We start from the raw sequence: 14,761 nt of genomic DNA, 5'->3' as shown, positions 1-14,761 counted from the left end.
AATCTCAAACAGGCTCCACACTGCCAGCACGGAGCCCGACGTGGGGCTCAAACTCACAAACCATGAGATCATGACCTGAGCCAAAATGAAGAGTTGACGCTTAACTGACTGAGCCACCCAGGCATGCCTAAGTGTTATTTTCCTTAAATAAATATGCCACTTACTAGCAGGAGGGATGCATTTTGCTAATCAACCAATATCTGTTTAGGGTTTGCTATCTAAAGCTCAGTAGACCCCCTCAGCCTGGTTCAGTGCAGGGCACAAAGTAGGACCTCAGTAAACACATTTCAGATGAATGGACACATGAAAGTACACAAGAAAAACACAAGAAATTGTGGTCAGTTCGGAAAGATAAAAAATAAAACTAGGAATACTTATGATCAGCCTCTAAATGAGTGATTTATACAAATTCCGTAGTATATCCATGCACAGTCGGTGTGGATATAATTCCTTGAAACATTTGCAGAAAGAGACAGGACTTGAGCCGTGACTTGGAGGATGAATAGAAAGGGGAGGGGTCCTGAGACCAGGAGTAAACATCAGTCAGTTTCAGGACCAGCTTCACTGGAGCAGAGAATTGTACTAAAGGGGTACTTGGGAGGGACGCCTGGGTGGCTCAGTGGGTTAAACATCCGACTTCAGCTCAGGTCATGGTCTCACAGTTTGTGAGTTCAGCCCCGCAGTGAGTTGCTGCTGTCAGTGCTTCGGATCCTCTGTCCCCCCCCCCCCCGCCCCTCCCCACCTTCAAAAATAAATACACATTAAGAGAAATCAAAACTAAAGGGTACTTGGGATAAAGGGAAACCTGCAGGTAAACACACACAGCTCTGATGATCTGAGTAGAGCCCACACACTTCCTGTAGACACCCCAGAACCCCATGGAGGTATTCTTAGCAAGGGTATCACACGCTGAATTTATTATTTTAAGGAAAGTATCTGCTCAGAAAAATGTCATGTGAATTGGAGTCTCAGCAGCGAGCGAATAGACTGAAGGAAGAAAGCCATACCATTGTCAGGGGCTGGCTGTAGGATGATGCACATCTAGAACATCAGTGGTGGTTATAAAACTATCAAGGAAGGGACGCTCGACAGCGGTCTCTTTGGCAGCGTGGTATGCCTTATTTAGCTTTTGTGTCCCCAGTGCCCATCGCAAAGAGGGAACCCAGTAAATGGGTGCAGTGGACACGATGGAAAAATTGGCAGGACTTGCTTGCTTATTGATTCCTGGGTTTCAAATCGAGGAAGCAAAAGACAATTGAAGACAAATGTGAAATGTTGAGACCGTGTGATTGGGATAATGGCCATGCTAGTGCAAAGCAGAAAGATTTCAGAGGGAGATCGCTTTTGAGAAGACAAGGCCATAGTGAGCAGGCTGTGTTTGAGCAGACGCTGAGACAGCCAGATGCGGAAGACCTCTCTTTCGCATAAATGTTAAGCGAAATTGGACTCTTCTGAAGAAGAAAGGTCAATGTAGTGTAAAGCTGGCTTGTGTAAGAAACGTGGCCCTCTCTGGTAGGGAGTGGCAGGATGTATTCGAAGAGCCGACAGGAAAAAATCTGCAGCCAAGAATATTCCATCCAGCAATGCTGTCATTCAGAACAGAAGGAGAGATAAAGAGTTTCCTAGATAAATAAAAGTTAAAGGAATTCATGACCATTAACGAGCCCTACAAGAAATATTAAAGGGGACTCTTTGAGTGGGAAGGAAAGAGGGAAGTAGGAGGCATGAAAACAGTAAGAACAACTGTATCCGTAAAAATCAGTCAAGGGATGATAAAAGGATATAAATCTGAACACCCAATACTTAAAATGTGAGGAGAGAGGAGTAAAGGGTGGGTTCCAACATAAGTGACCGTCACCTTAATCCAGACTGCTATGTACAGAACATGTTACACACGAGCCAAATGGTAAGCCCAAATCAAAAATGAGTAACAAATATGCAAAAAATAAAGAGAGAGGAGTACAAGTCTATCACTAAAGAAAGCTAACCATAAAACAAGTAACAGAATGGCAATAAACACATACCTTGTGTTTCAGTAATTACCTTGAATGTAAATGCCCCAATCAAGAGGCATAGGGTGACGGGACAGAAAAAGACCCACCTATGTGCTGCCTACAAGAGACTCTTTTCAGACTCATTTCAGACTCGGGGGTTTTATTGCTTGTTTCGTCTTCCCTGTAAGTGTGATTACCATAAGTCCCCCCACGGCCCTACTGCAGATTTATCCCTCCCTGTCCTCTGGACATCCTCCGTTTCAGTTATGAATGGCGTTTCTGTGAGATCCCAGTTGACCCTAAAGAGGGATTTAATAAGCAAGAGTCGAAGGTGTCCTACCTTCTGTTTTTCTCTTGCCATCTCATTTAATTTACATAGAGCTGCACAAAGTTAAGAATGTTGAGCTGTCTGCCTTCTGCTTTTAAATTTTTAAAATTGTTTTAACATTTGTTTATTTATTTATTTACTTATTATTTTTTTAATATGAAATTTATTGTCAAATTGGTTTTCATACAACACCCAGCGCTCATCCCAACAGGTGCCCTCCTCAGTGCCCATCACCCTCTTTGCCCCCTCCCACCCGCCATCAACTCTCAGTTTATTCTCAGTTTTTAAGAGTCTCTTATGGTTTGCCTCCCTCCCTCTCTAATTTTTTTTTTCCTTCACTTCCCGCATGATCTTCTGTTAAGTTTCTCAGGATCCACATAAGAGTGAAAACATACGGTATCTGTCTTTCTCTTCCTGACTTATTTCACTTAGCATAACACTCTCCAGTTCCATCCACGTGGCTACAAAAGGCCATATTTCATTCCTTCTCATTGCCAAGTAGTATTCCAATGTGTATATAAACCACAGTTTCTTTATCCATTCATCAGTTTATGGACATTTAGGCTCTTTCCATAATTTGGCTATTGTTGAAAGTGCTGCTATAAACATTGGGGTACAAGCGCCCCTATGCATCAGCACTCCTTTATCCCTTGGGTAAATTCCTAGCAGCGCTATTGCTGGGTTATAGGGTAGATCTATTTTTAATTTTTGAGGAACCCCCGCACTGTTTTCCAGAGTGGCTGCACCAGTTTGCATTCCCACCAACAGCGCAAGAGGGTACCCGTTTCTCCACATCCTCTCCAGCATCTATAGTCTTCTGATTTGTTCATTTTAGCCAATCTGACCGGCATGAGGTGGTATCTCAGTGTGGTTTTGATTTGTATTTCCCTGATAAGGAGCGACGCTGAACATCTTTTCATGTGTCTGTTGGCCATCTGGATGTCTTCTTTAGAGAAGTGTCTATTCATGTCTTCTGCCCATTTCTTCCCTGGATTATTTTTTTTTTCGGGTGTGGAGTTTGGTGAGTTCTTTATAGATTTTGGATACTAGCCCTTTGTCCAATATGTCATTTGCAGATATCTTTTCCCATTCCATCGGTCGCCTTTTAGTTTTGTTGATTGCTTCCTTTGCGGTGCAGAAGCTTTTTATTTTCATGAGGTCTCAATAGTTCATTTTTGCGTTTAATTCCCTTTGCCTTTGGAGATGTATCAAGTAAGAAATTGCTGTGGCTGAGGTCAGACAGGTTTCTTCCTGCTTTCTCCTGAAGGGTTTTGATGGTTTCCTGTCTCACATTCTGTCTCACATCCTGTCTCACATCCATTTTGAGTTTATTTTTGTGAATGGTGTAAGAAAGTGGTCTAGTTTCATTCTTCTGCATGTTGCTGTCCAGTTTTCCCAGCACCATTTGTTAAAGAGACTTTTTTCCATTGGATATTCTTTCCTGCTTTGTCAAGATTAGTTCGCCATACGTTTGTGGGTCTAGTTCTGGAGTCTCTATTCTATTCCATTGGTTTATGTGTCTGTTTTTGTGCCAATACCATGATGTCTTGATGATAACAGCTTTGTCGTAGAGGCTAAAGTCTGGGACTGTGATGCCTCCTGCTTTGGTTTATTTTTCAATATTACTTTGGCTATTTGGGGTCTTTTGTGGTTCCATACAAATTTTAGGATTGCTTGTCCTAGCTTTGAGAAGAATGCTGGTGCAATTTTGATTGGGATTGCATTGAATGTGTAGACTGCTTTGGGTAGTATTGACATTTTAACTATTTATTCTTCCAATTCATGAACACGGAATGTTTTCCCATTTCTTTGTGTCTTCTTGAATTTCCTTGATAAGCTTTCTATAGTTTTCAGCATAAAGATCTTTTACATCTTTGGTTAGGTTTATACCTAGGTATTTTATGATTCTTGGTGCAATTGTGAATGGGATCAGTTTCTTTATTTGTCTTTCTGTTGCTTCATTATCAGTGTATAAGAATGCAACTGATTTCTGTGCATTGATTTTGTATCCTGCGACTTTGCTGAATTCATGTATCAGTTCTAGCAGACTTTTGGTGGAGTCTGTTGGGTTTTTTGTGTATAGTATCGTGTCATCTGCCAAAAGTAAAAGCTTGACTTCATCTTTGCCAATTTTGATGCCTTTGATTTCCTTTTGTTGTCTGATTGCTGATGCTAGAACTTTCAGCACATTTATTTATTTTTGAGAGACAGAGACAGAGCATGAGCAGGGGAGGAGCAGAGAGAGAGAGGGAGACACAGAATCTGAAGCAGGATCCAGGCTCGGGGCTGGCAGCACAGAGCCTGATGCGAGCCTCGAACTCAAAAAACCACGAGACCTGACCTGAGCTGAAGTCGGACGCTTAACTGGCTGAACCACCCAGGCACCCCTGCTTTCTGCTTTTAAAATCAATGGAGTCTCCTATTACCCACCGCAGTTCCCCCCAAGCAGGAGCTGATAACACATATAATAGATTTGCGGAAAATCGAACCTGGGTTTCAGTTTGAGGAATTATTACTCTTTGCATTCTCTCCCTCATATTTTTTAGAAACTGATGGATGGATAATCATCTGCTTCAGCAGGATACTCAGATTATTTGAGAATCATACCAAGGTCCTCAAATTTAAATTAAACATGATATGAAGTGCTCCCTACATTTCTTTCTCCAGTTCCTCTAGGTGACCCTCGAAAACTCCTTTGCAAAGCTCTGGGAACTTCTGGTAAGCAGGCTTGTTCCCAGCAGAAGATCTCTGAGCTTCAATAATTAGTCTTGGATTCCCTAGGAACTTGCATGGTAATTACCGCATTAGCTTTCATGAATTGTCTTCTTACTTAAAAGAACTGTGTTCATTTGTGTAATCAATTATGGAAAACTAATAGGTACGCAAAGGAACAGGGCTCGATTTTCTCTTGACTATCCTTTTTACCCCCACAAACACTCATGGTGTCATTTACTATTATTTTGTTTTCGGTTTCTTCTGGATCCTGTAATACCCTTGGATTTCTTTAAACGTCCCTGGGTTTTATGGCTGTGAGTTTGCAGCCACAATGACTGAACGTTATCAGTCACGTGTTTGCTGAAAACCCAGTGGCAGAGAACAGTGCTATTACATCAGCCAGTGTGCTGCTTTTCCTTAGAAAAGTTCCTTGGAAAAACTGGAGCGACGCTGTTAATTTACATACCTTATATCACAAATGTTAATATTTTCTTAGTACATGACAATTACGTGACCAAAACAGTGTCATTTAATGAGTTAGCTCTGTGAAAGGACAGAAATTCTGTGGATAAACAGACGGATAAGCTCATCACTGTGTTTCGAGAAATCATAGAACTGAGCAACCAAACTTCGTTTAACCAACGAAGCTTCCAGCCAGTTTCTGAAATATTCCTCCAAAAGCATGCTTATGGTTTGATCTTAGTATTTCATGAGAGCTTACACTTTTTTCCCCCCATTTAGTTAACATTTACTGAACGTTATTATGTCCCAGGCATTTTGTTTGGTAGCACAGATTTCTTGGAGAGAAGCAGGAATCATCTCTGGTAGGGGGTGCTTTTGATTATACAAGACCATGTTCATTTTTCCGAGCCACCGTTTCCCTCGTCCTCATACCCCTTAAATGTGTGCTGTTTATGATTCATACAGGGTGACTGTGATGACAGCTCAAAGAAACACACATTTTACTTTTTTTTCAATGTAAGAAGATGTGTGCACTTTGTGAGAGGTGTTTTGGGTCAGTTGTCAGATTGAAAAAGCTCCGTTTCCTCGTTCCCTCCGCCTCGGGAACATTTTTCTCCGTTAATATCCTGTCACATCATCTTCTATTTGTCACACCATACAGCATGCCCGTGCATTTAGAGAAGCCACAAAACCCACACTGTGTCATTACACCTGCCGTATTTAATAATAGCGACTGGCTCTTGTGCATTTAGGGAGTCCTTCCTGTCTTAGTTTTCAGAATATAAAGTTTGCCGTGAAAATGCATCAGACCCACATGAGGTTTACTGATCTTTTAAATTTCACTTGGAAATTTATCTCTCAAGTTGTACTCAGTATTAAGTATATTGCTTTATGAAGCTGTGTCAGATAAGCCTCCTTTCAGGCTGCCTAGCCTTTCAAACCCTGCTTACACTGCTTGCAGTGTCCTCATTGGTCCCTTACTTTGTTCTAACCCTGGTACCGATGTCCCAGTGTACAGACATTTCTCCAGTGTCTCAACATTGCTCCTTTACTCTGAGTTCAAGTTGCTCTTGGTTCCCTGTCATTTATTTTGATAATCATACTCTTTTATACTTTATTTTATCTCGGTTTAGTTCTTATATCCTACTCAAATACATGGGCTGATCTTTCATAAGCATCAAAGTATCAGTGCACGTGTTAGCTAATAAGAGAAAAACTCAATCATCTGAGTTGCTGGTTGAATTTCGTCTTCATTTACTCTCTTCCTTAGCCTGAAACTTGTATTGATTCCATATTGAACACTGGATCACACATCCTGTTGGATTTGTCGATGCCTGCCAGGTGAAGCACCATTTTGAGAGGGTTGGGGTAGAGCTAGGATGAACTTTCGGCACAATGGCAAAGTAGGTGAAGCATTCTTTCATTGTACATTTCATATCTATTTCCAAATGCGTTGAGCCTCCGCTTTGTCTCAGCTGCCTGGGTTTTCCCCACTTCCCTTTTTTTGGATACTTTGTAAAGCTTCTTCTTTTGCTCCTCTGTCTGTCTCTCTCTCTCTCTTTTTTAATGTTTATTTATTTTTGACAGAGAGAGACAGAGCACTAGCGGGGGAGGGGCAGAGAAGGAGGGAGACACAGAATTTGGAGCAGACCCCAGGCTCTGAGCCATCATCACAGAGCCGGATGTGGGTCTTAAACTCACAAGCTGTGAAATCATGACCTGAACCGAAGTTGATGCTTAACCAACTGAGCCACCCAGGTGCCCCTTTTTGCTTCTGTCTTATTTCTCCATCCAATGCCTCAGGGATTCAGAGGCACTGTGCAATGGCACGTTTCCATGTTTCCAAATGTTTTCTCCTTTATCCTTCCTTAAAACTCCAGTTTCTCTTTGAGAGATCTCTACTGAAATGTCATGTACTAATTCATGTTAAGATGCGAATGATCAGTGGATGGGCTTTTCTGAACCCCATTCCCTCTATCCTGTATCTAACTGGATTCATTAAGGGTGATCACTGATGTCTGATTCTCCAATTCCAAATGTATAGGCCATTGCATCTTCCTCATTTTGCAAGAGAGGCAGGGATTTGGAGAAAAAATTCCTCTGTGTGATTAGTGTCATGAATTAATCTGAACCAGGGGTAACTATCAATACCCCCATCTACTTTTCAGTGTGATGCCAGCTTGATAATCACACGGACTAAGAGCAGATGCCCTCTGGGTTTCTGGAATTTTTCCCAGTGCTCTGGGCAGCTAGTTCAATCTCATGGACAGCTCTATTTTAATTTACATACAGGCATGTTGCTAAAAAGAAGTACTATCTGTTTGAAGCCCTTCATTCTTCTGATCTGTCGGGGCTGAAATGGAATGCTTTACTGCCTTTAGAAACCCTGTAAATCACTGGAGTTCTTAGATCATTGTGTTTTTAATGATACAAACTATTCCTTTCGTTTGAGACATAGATTCATCATGGGCCAGTTGATTCTAAAATGACAGTATTTTAGCATGGCATCCCGATTTTCTTTTTCACTTCCCTTCTTACACCAAAACTTTCTCCTCCAAAAGGCATTTTCCATTCCCATTTTGCTCGATCTCTCACTTCTTATCAACATTCTGAAATTTTAGACCATTCCTTATGCCTTGGAAGATTCTCATGCTTGGTTTCCGTGTCACTCGTCCTTCCTCCTCTCCCTATCAGTCCACCCTTTTCGGAATCTCTCTCTAAGAACGTGGGAATCCTTGCTGGCGCATGGCAGGCTCTCCAGGACTGGCTGTGGTTGGGTGCAATCTGTTTGCCTCATAGTTGCCTCTCCTGTGGACCATTGCAGTGACCTGCACCCTGGTCCTCATCCACCTTGCTGGTATCCTTCCCATCCATTCTCTGTGCAATGGCCAGATGGATTCTTCTGAATGGAAATTAGACAATGGTCTATGGTCACAACTGGCTTCTGCCACTCCCACCACTGCCGCAAACAATTTGGAATCTGCTGGTGGCTTTTTTTTTTTTTTTTTTTTATTGCTTTCAAAACAAACATTGAACGAACTCCCTCAAGGCCCTGTGCTGTGGGCCACTACCCACTTCTCCAGCCTCACTGCACGCCACACCTTTATTGTTCCACTTTTGTTGGTCTTTTTCTTCATCAAATGTACTCTATGTGTTCCAGCCATGGAGCCTTTATGGAGCGCCCTCCCTTCTGCCTCCCTGACCTCCCTGAGTGAATATGTGCTCATCTTTCAGATCCCAAATCAGTCATCCCTTCTTCGAGAAGGCCTTCCCTGAACAGCCTGATTAGGTCAGTGCTGCTGTCCGGTAATTGCAAATTTCTCCTTCAAAACACTGATCGCTAGTATGAATTTCCATTTTGTGTGGGTGATTACTTAATAGACCTGGCTAATCTGTCATCACGTGTTTTATAAAGTGCAAAATAATGATCAGAGCATATTTTCATCGGGAGGAACCAAGAGTCTTTCTAGATGGTTCTAAAAATGGGTCAGGAACTAGGGGTTGGGAAGCACAGCCTGGTTTCTGAGCTCGAAAGCCCGGGCTCAGCCTTAGGTTGGCCCCACACATCTTATCATTGACCTTTCCTGTTTGTTTTCCATAGTCTTTCATTTCATTTCACTTTGGTCTCCCCTATAAATGGCTGAGTCCCCACTGGAACATCTTTTTTTTTTTTTTTTTTTTTAGTTTATTTTTATTTATTTTGAGAGAGAGAGAGAGAGAGAGAGAGAAAGCAAGGGAGGAGCAGAGAGAGAGGGAGACAGAACGCCAAACAGGCTCCACACTGTCAGCACAGAGCCCGATGCAGGGCTTGGACTCAAAAACTGTGAGATCATGACCTGAGCTGAAACCAAGAGTCCTACCCTTAACTCACTGAGCCACCCAGGCGCCCCCCATTAGAAAATCTTGAAGGCACCTTTCACAGGAGGCCTTTGAGTAATTTCTTTGTGACATCATCACTAACACTCTCTGGCTCAGCCACTTCTCCTGGGCAGTCTCTTGATTGGTAAGAGATAATACCTTCCTCACGGAGTTTTTATGAATATTGCATATGTAAAACATTTAATACAGAGTTTGTTATATGTTAAAGTCTCAATACATGAGAGCTATTACTGTTTTCAGTTTAACATCATCTTTCTAACTTGCAATTAATATTTCACTATAAATAGTTTAAACTTTTGTCACTTGTCGTAAATATAGCACGTCTATGAGTTGCAATAAAGCTCTGATAGTTTCACTTCTGATCCTCTGCCTAGGGAAACATGTAAACATTTCTAAGCCTCAGTTTTGCTTTTGTGACGCATTTCATGCGGATTATCCCATGCCGTTTGATAAGGGCCAGCATTTCCTATTTAGTTTGTTCTATTTCAATGTTCTTTCATCTTTTCATTGATGGAAAGTAGGTCACACAGAGCAGGAGATACTAAGCTTCGACATTCTAGGTTATTATCTTTCTGTGCATTATCTGCAATAGAAAAGGATGGACTTTTGTAGGCACAGCCTATGGCTTGCCTCCCTCTCTTTGGTAATGTGGTAGCATCCTCTCATGTCTAACCAGGAATGACTCTGAGTTGCCTGAAAATGAATCAGCCTGATGACAGGCAGAGCAAAGAGTTCCACATTCTGCCCTTTCTCCAGATGATTTAGCCCCCCATTGGGCCAGAATAAGGGCTGTCGAGCTCAGAGTAGGACTGGAGGATTTTATCTGTTGTGTGACGCCTGGGGGCAGAGATTAAAAGTCAGGATGTGGAGGAAAGCCAGAAACAGCAAGAAAATAAGTATAGTTCCCAGAGGCCAGGCAGAAACAGAAGCTGAGTTTGGGGCTGAAGCCAAAAGAGCGAAGATAGTAGATTGCGCAGGGAGCCACGAGTGCCGTCCTGGATGGGCGCCTGAGATGTGGGTTGGCCTTCGGTGGCTTTCTAGGAGCACTTAGGGCTCATTTGTGCATTTGAATCAGGCTCATTAAATGGCTGTGGGCTGAACCGGCCTCTACCTGTCCTTCTAACAATCCAGGACTGGAGACTCCCGTCCTTAGCCCAGAAGGAGCCCTTTGTGGTACGCGTGTGTCACTTTTCACTGAATCATACAATTAGGTTTTGGCTTAGTAAGTTAAAAATTATGAAATAATGAGACCTTTTTAGGAAAGAAAGTGGTGTAAACCTACTATACTGAACACACTTCCTCAGGAGATGCTTCACAGAATAACATGTTAGTGCACTTATGCGTAAGATTGAGTCCCATTATCATGATACAACTCTGTTTTCACAGGGTTCAGAAAATTAATTCAGGATCTTAAATATGTTGCCAGACAATATCTGAAACAAACAAAAAGGTTTCTTGCTCTCCCTTTTTCTCCCCTTCAAAATATCTGACCAAGTGTCAGTATAAATTCTGTCAATAAAGTTTTCGTATAAATGAGTCCTTGACATTCTCTTCATGCATGGCACATGAAGGGCAGTGACCTGGATTTTTTCTGTCTTTTTTTTTTAGTTTTTGGTCTGCAGAGTAAAATATATTCAGAAATCTGAACATTCATCTTAGCAGTTGATTTCGTATTTTTAGAACTTGTGTTTTCCACACTTACGTAATTCGCAATTGACTTTAACCCTAATAATTTTAAAAAGGCAGGGGACAGTCATGTGACCCGGAGCAGAAGCAGGTGCAGGGAAGGGGGCAGTCAGGCCACAGCTTTGCCCTCATGCAGAAGGGCATCTGAAGCCAGCTAGGTGCTTGAATGTCTCTCCTCCTTTCAGAGACTTCTCAGCCCTGCTTTTTCACAATCTAACTTCTAGATTTATTCCTCCAGTTCTCCTGCGGCAGTGTGATTCCATTTCCCCTTAATGAGCCAGCCTTAGTATGAATAGAACCGATCAAAGGTCACCACTTTGTTATGAAAAGGCCAGTGCCCTCCCTGAGTCAGGGAAGCCACGCCCCTTCTCCCGGTGGCCTGTGTCAGAAACCCTTGACACTTGTCCTTCAGTCCATTTCCAGGCAACCACAAAACTGTAACAACTCTACATCCCAAGTGTGTTTCAAACTGATCTGCTTTCCTCTGTTCTCTATCCCTACTCTGATCTGAGTCACTGAGATGGTTACTTTTCTGTGTCCCCTCGCCTCGGCTTTAGTGTCCAGCTCCTTCATCAAATGCTAATCTAGGTGTTTCTGTGAAGGTACTTTATCCGTGGGGTTGACATCTACCATCAGTTGACTTTAGGTAAAGGAGATTACCCACCATCAGGTGGGCAGACCTGACTCAATCAGTTGATATCCTTAAGGGCAAAAACAGGTTTCCCAGAAAAGAAATTCTGCTTCAAGACTGCAACATCAACTCTTGCCTGAATGGCTAGCCTGGCTCCTGCCCTACAGATTTTTCGACTGGCCAGCCCCACAGTTGTGTGGGCCAATCCCTGAAAATAAGCTTCTTTAGATAGTCACATAGATAGATAGATAGCTACATCCATCCATACAGACACTGATAGACTACGCTTCTGTTTCTTGGGAGAGCCCTAACTGATATAGCTGCTCTAATTATCTTTTAACTATTGCCTAGTTGTCTTTTTTTTTTTTTTTTTTTTTCCAACGTTTATTTATTTTTGGGACAGAGAGAGACAGAGCATGAACGGGGGAGGGGCAGAGAGAGAGGGAGACACAGAATCGGAAACAGGCTCCAGGCTCTGAGCCATCAGCCCAGAGCCCGACGCGGGGCTCGAACTCACGGACCGCGAGATCGTGACCTGGCTGAAGTCGGACGCTTAACCGACTGCGCCACCCAGGCGCCCCGCCTAGTTGTCTCTTAACTGGTGTTCTGGTTATCTGTTGTTGCTCTAGAATTTGTTGGATCGTCCCAGTGGCTGGAAACAATGACTTTGTAGCCTCTCCCGTATCTTCTAGTGTCACTGTCTTACCCAAGGCCCAAGCACCTTGCCTTTTCCTGTAGAAGAAAGCCAAATTGTTTACCTTGCCTTGCTGCTAAGATTTTTCATGATATAGTTCTGCAGTGTTCCCCACCTAGTACCGTGTCTCCCAAGCCAGATGGAATTTCTTGCAGCATTTTGCATGTTCTATGCTCTTTCTCTCCTCTGGGCTCTCACACTCCCCGTTTGCGCTTTCCCAAACAGCCTTGGCCCCGCCGTTTCTTTCTCTTGCCTTGCCGACTTCTGCTCATCTTTTGGCTTTTCACTTAAGCCTTGCTTCTTCAGGAGTGCTGAGCCTTGGAACCCTGGGTTGGGATTGGATACCTTCCTATGGGCTCCTATTCAAGGGCTGGCCCAGGTCCTTGGGTTTGTGAGCATATGGAATCAGACTCCATTAAACTCGCTTTTACTTTGTGTTATTATTGAACCAACAAAACATCAACACAAGATTAAGGATTCAAGTAAGTGGATTATTTATTCTGCTCGGAGCAGCACCGAAAGTTTCTGTGGTTTATGTAGCCCTTGGGGGGTGAAGAAGGAGCCCAGACCTTAGTTGGTGCACTCCGTACGTCGCAGTGACATCATGTCAGTCTCAAAGGTCTGCCCTGTTGTCACAAAAGGAAGTTCCCACTGGGCTGCAGTGTTACCCTTCCAGGCTCTTCTGCATCAGGGGTATGCAGCTGGCCTGGCATGGCCTAGCCCAGCTCTTCACCTCTGCTCCCCCACCGCGGTGTAGGGCCGATGGCGTGATGTTCTAATTGTCTGCCGTCGTCTCTCTCCCATCGGACCGCATGCTCTCCTTTGGCATTCATTCTTTTTTAAAAAATTATATCCTGGGATGCCTGGGTGGCTCACCGGTTAAGCATCTGACTCTTGGTTTTGGCTCAGGTCATGATCTCACGGTTGGTGAGTTTGAGCCCTGCATCAGGCTCAGTACTGACAGCATGGAGCCTTCTCGGGATTCTCTCTCTCTCTCTCTCTCTCTTTCAAAATAAATAAATAAACTTAAAAAAATTTTTAAATGATATCCCTGGTACAGAGAATAGTACTGTGAGCTTCATTTGCTCACTAAATGTACACACAAATGAGTGAATAATTGAGTTTACCCTGAATACTGTCCCATGTCACTAAACTTGATTCGTGACTCTACTCTCTTAGTGCTCACTGTTCATAGTTGTTCTTCTCAGTGTCAGACCCTATCTTTGGGTTAGGAGCTCTGCCTTCACTCCCAGCCCCGAGAAAACTCCTGCCTGGACAAGAATCTTCAGCCTTGGCCTTGACTCTGTAAATGAATGCCAGTTCCCACCTCTCAGCCTTTTAACCTGTATCCGTCTGGTTTGGCCCCCAAGGGATGGATTTGGATACTGTTTTACTCTCTTATGCGTGTAATCATGAAGATTCAGCAGTTTGCATACTTAATCACACTTTACAAAATGTCTCAAGAGGCAGGTATTTTCCCATGATGGTCAGAGCCTTTATCTACAGGTCTTATGTCAGTGACTCTTTTCCCTCTGTGGGTCTCTGATTTGTGTGGCGTAAGGCAACATTTAGAGGAAGTGTAGAGCAGTGGGTAAGAGCACACAGATGTTGACTGGGGTTTAAATCGGAGTCCTGGTTGTGTGACCTCAGACAAGAAACTTAGCCTGTCTGTCTCGGCTTCTGCATCTGGAAATTGGGGATCACGTGAATGTTTGCGTTTCTCTCTCTGATGGGTCTCTCTGTCCTGGTCGTGTGTGTGTGTGTGTGTGTGTGTGTGTGTGAGAGAGAGAGAGAGAGAGAGAGAGAGAGAGAGAGAGAGAGGGAGAGAGAGAGACGGTCTCCTGCCTCTGTCTTCGTCCCCTCTGCTTTTCACGGAGTTTTCTTCCTCTCTGTGTCACTTTTATGTCTGTTTTTATTTTCTTGGTTTCCCCGCAGTTTTGCTTTGTTCTTTCTCTCTCATCTTTCTCCTTTCCTCCGCAGCTAGGCCTCATGTAAAAACTCAAAGCTGAAAAATATTTTCTGGATTAATTAAATCGTTTCCTATTCTTCTTCAAAAATTTAGAAGCTTGGGAATAAAGGAATTCCCCTGGGGAACATCAAGCGTCCTGGAAAATCTGGAGAAGCACCCTGTCGTGCAGCCATTATCTTTCGTTTTTGTTTTTGTTTTTGTTTTTGCTTTTTAAAAGAGTTTCAACTTTGCAGAGTTATAAGTTTATTTTGTTTCAGTGCTTTTAACTGTCTGGGTTCAATTCCCCGGGGAGAAATGTCTTTCTAGGAACTTGATTTTATTTCCAGTGTTTGGAATTGGATGGGTTTAAATCTTTAATCTCCCAGTTACTAGCTGTGATTCCTTCAGGGAATTAATTTTTCTG

The 14,761-nt window shown here is 43.0% G+C and overlaps 1 protein-coding gene across 1 annotated transcript in view; it reads left to right on the top strand.

Annotated features, from left to right (window-relative positions):
• The window catches only part of ST8SIA6 (ST8 alpha-N-acetyl-neuraminide alpha-2,8-sialyltransferase 6), an 87,778-nt gene that overhangs the window by 48,188 nt on the left and 24,829 nt on the right, over window positions 1-14,761 (top strand). The gene's annotated exons all lie outside the window — the stretch shown is intronic.

This window comes from Lynx canadensis, chromosome B4, assembly GCF_007474595.2.
Source record: "Lynx canadensis isolate LIC74 chromosome B4, mLynCan4.pri.v2, whole genome shotgun sequence".
Classification (NCBI taxonomy): Eukaryota; Metazoa; Chordata; class Mammalia; order Carnivora; family Felidae; genus Lynx; species Lynx canadensis.
This window is presented reverse-complemented; position numbering and strand designations above follow the sequence as displayed.